This window comes from Octodon degus, unplaced genomic scaffold, assembly GCF_000260255.1.
Source record: "Octodon degus isolate 3935 unplaced genomic scaffold, OctDeg1.0 scaffold00112, whole genome shotgun sequence".
Classification (NCBI taxonomy): Eukaryota; Metazoa; Chordata; class Mammalia; order Rodentia; family Octodontidae; genus Octodon; species Octodon degus.
Window position 1 is genome coordinate 7079271 of NW_004524688.1, and position 4143 is coordinate 7083413.

The following is a 4143-nucleotide window of genomic DNA, read 5'->3' on the forward strand; positions in this document are numbered from 1 at the left end:
AAAAAAAAAGAACATTCACATTGCTGTGCACTGTCACCACCGTCCATGTCAGGGTCTCACTGTTAACTAGGACACCAGGCACTAGATTCAGTGCCCTCTCTGCTCCAGTCTGACTTCATCTTAACTTACTCCACATGCAAAGACCCTGTTTCTTAGGTTCATCACAGGTACAGGCAGGACTTGAATGTGTCTTTCGGAGGGACACAATGCCACCTGCTGAGTTAGATGGAGGGATGGGGAAGGAGGTTACCTGTGGTCCATCTCCATCCCTGTGTCCTGCTGACTCCCATGAGGTCCATCATGGGAAAACCTGCTTTGTACAGTCCCCTCAGTTAGCCTCGGTCCTCCACTGTCCTCTACCTTTGACCCCCGGCCCAGCCATCTGAGCAAGTACTGCCCTTAGGGTGCCTCAGAGCTCCCTCCTGGCTGTGGCTTCTCAGACTCTAGAGGGTCTCAGAGAAGCTGAAAGATTTTGTTAGGAGAGGGGCCTCAAGCAGATTTGCTCTGAAGCAAGGTGTGTGAAAAGGGAGAACAGACTGGAGGTTGAGAGGCAAAGAGGCTGGGCAGGCCCTGGAATCCCCCAGCACTTTCACCAGCTGGACCCTATTCACTGAGCCAAGAGACCAGGCTCCCGACACCCCCAGGTGCTGAGGCTGTGTCACTTCCTCAGGTGTCCAGCCTGAGGAACAGTGTACCCCCTCCCTACCTGTAGGGCAGGTGCTGTGGAATACCAGGTGATTTTTGTCTGGGGAGCTCCATGGACCTGCTCGTTCCCTCGGTGCCTACCCATGGGGGACTTTGGGTAGGTCCAGACCTTCCCAAGCCTCTTTTGAAAATCAGACTCAGGGGAGCCTTCCTCTATGGGTGACTGGGAGAAGGCCATGGCCCTGGAGGCCTGCCTGGTCCAGATATCTGTTAATAGCAGGGAGAGGGGGTGCTGGTTACTCCACCTGGCTGTGCTCTGCCAGGCTCAATTTGGGGACTGCGCCAATAAATATCTCCCTTGTCCCTCCATGTCCTCACTGAACCTGCTGCAGATCTCCACCCCTTATGGGAACCCAAGCTCCCTGCAAGCTGGTCTCATGGAAATATTCCCTTCCCCACTGTTCCCAAAAGGAAGGTAAAGACCTCAGAGTGCCAGGACCCATCTTGTACACTAGAAGACAGATAAAAATGACCAAGATCTTGTCAGACTCTGTGCCTCCCAGCCATGCACATTTCAGGAAAGGGCCTGATGGTGTGTGGCTAGGCAGCCAGAGGTGCTTTGGACCATCCAGGTCCAGGATACCTCTGTTAAACCCATAGCCTCTTGCCATGCTGGGGGCCTATCCTGCCTCCAATGTGAAGAAGCCCCCATGGCTATGGTCAGTGTAGGACTCATGCCTGTCCTTTCTGTCACTACTACAGTCTCCACACTGATGTGTCAGGGGATCCCAGAATGGCCCCACGAGGGCTTAAAAGCACAGAGAGCTGGGCACCCTGTCCAGGCGCAGAGGCAGGACAGAATCAGTCCAGCCCATGAGGACTGTCTGTTGAAAGGTAGCGTCCTGGTCATCGTGCTGTGTCCTGTCAGCCCCTAATGCTGGCCTCTTGTTTTGTATAACGAGGAGAAAAGTCATTTGTCCAAGACCCCCAGCCCATAGATTGGAGCCCAAGGCTGCCTGGCTCCTGACACTGCACCCCACAGCTTGCAGTTGTGTGTATAGCAAAGTGCCACACAGGATAGACACTGAGGGTCTCTGTCCATCTAGACAGAGTTACAGTTGGACCGGGTCTGGCCAAGCCATCCCTGTACTGCTTCTTCTCAATGATACTTGAACCTGAGGCCTCAAACACACCTAAACACTTTCGTTGTGGCTTCTGGCCTCTTCCTTCTTATCACCTCACCTGAGCCCTGTGTCCCTCAAGGGTATTGGCTATATTTGGGACAAGGAGCACTGGAAGGCACAGTCTAGGTGCCCATGTATCCAGGGGTACAGGTACCCAGAGGCCCAGGCTTTCAGGTGCCCAAGGGGCCAGGCCCATCACAGGGCTAGCTGTACCCCATTTACAGAGCAGGGGCTGGGCTGCTGGCCCACAGGTTCCTCCAGGTTCTGGTTCACAACTTATTCCCAGATAGGATCAGCCTGGGTGTAGGTTGGACACTAAATTCAATGACAAGTGTCCTCTGACTTAGAGAAAAACAGGGAGCTATTTGAAGTTCAGACAGCAGAGAAAACGCCATGTGCCAACAGAGGCAGCGGCTGCAGCGTGGTGGCCTAGCTAAGGAGTGCCAGGAGTCCCAGAAGCAGAAAGGTAAAAGGGTCTTCTAGAGGACTCTCTAGAGCAAGCTGGTGTCATAACACCTTGATTTTAGTCTTCTGGCTCCAGAACAGTGAGAGAATACATTTTTATTGCTTTAAGTTACCCAGTTTTTGGGAAAATTTTTGCAGCAGTCTCAGGAAACCCAAGCAATACTTTTTAAATTCATAAGCTTTCTGTGCATGGGTATGTACACTTGCAACCCAAGCCTGCTGGGAGGCTGAGGCAGGAAGATCGCAAGGTAGAGACTAACCTGGGCAACTTAGTGGCTTAGTGAGACACTGTCTCAAGAAAGAGCTTTTTAAAAAAAGGTTAGGGATGCAGCTCAGTGTGAATGTCTTGGGTTCCATTACCAGTAACCTCTCCCACTCCAATAAAAGGTTCTACAAGAAAGAACCATCCAGGCACTAAATTCACTGTCACGCATGTGCAGAGTGCATTCAGTTTTGACTGTGGACAGCGCTTCATCCCGGCTGTCCACTTGGCTTTCCTCACATGTCACCTCTACAAGTTTGCCCTGTATACCTCACAATCATGCAGTTCCCTGCTCTTGGCCTCATCTGCCATCTGCAGGAGTGGGACAGATGCTCGGCCAGTTGCTGGAACTGGTCCCTGTGTGTCCCTTCTTCATGCATGCCTCAGGCCCTGTGGGACTCAAGGGAGGAAGGTCCCCACAGTGGAATTGCTCTGTGAGGAGCACCTAGGCATGTTAGAACTCCATGCCCTCTGGCAAGCCCACGAGGAGCCCACAGGGAGGCTGTGAGAGAGGGGGGCTGGAAGGGCACACAGCACAGGCTCCAGCCATGCCTCAGTGTGAGTGTGAGGGCACCAGGGGTTCCCTGCAGGCTGGAACCTGGGCTGAGGAATGCAGAGCTCAGCGAGCTCCCCAGGCGTGTTGACGGACATGCAATTAACCCGCCTGTGGTTATGTTGGCAAGTGAACTAGAACAGGAAGTTAGTGTAGAAACCAGGCCCTTTCAAGTTATGACAAATTCATCAAGCACATGAACCTGTGACCGTGGCCACCGCTTCGGCTGCTGTGAGCAATGGTGCAGAGATGTGTCCACTCCAGCCCTGGATGGTAGAGACCTTTTCTTGCCTTTTTCCCTGAACTTTAGTCCCAACCAGACCTAAGCCCGATAGAGGCTAGGCCTAGTCCGGGACAGCCCCTGGCAGGAAGCCAGACCTCACCAATGCCTCTCTGGGTCTCTGTTTCACTATCTCTATGGTGAAGGATGACCTCTGGAATAGCTTGGATCGCCTGATTTCATCTGCTGCTGCTTAAGACTGGTTGGGATCTCTGCCATGCCCTAGCAGGGCCGCAAGCTCAGGGAGCTCGAGCGTTCTAGGTTTCTGATGTTCGGCCACTGCTTGGTTGCCAGACCAGCTAGAAACAGCTCTACAGAGGGTGTGTGCATTGGGTCAGCCACATCCCCTGAGTTTTATGCCAGGGCCTTTTTGTTCAGTACTGAGAGTGGAAGCCAGGGTCTTCCCATTGAGCTGCACCACCAGCTCTTTTTCATTGTACATTGTGAGACAAGGTCTCACTAAGCCATTGAGTTGCTCAGACTTAGCTAGAACTTGAACTCTTCCTGCCTCAGCCTCCTGGAGTGCTGGAATTACAGATGTGAGCCACTATACCTGGTTTTTTTTTTTTTTTTTTTTTTTTTAATACCTGGCTCTTGGGCAGATTTTTAAGCAACTTGATGACTGTTAAAACCTGGCCAACAGTTCCCAAGGAGGGGAGCTTACAAGGCACCCATTGAGAAGGGGGCCCAGCCTTGAGCCTGCACATCCAGCTTTTGTTGGGCCACTGAGCTCTCACACTAGAGGGGAGCCCTG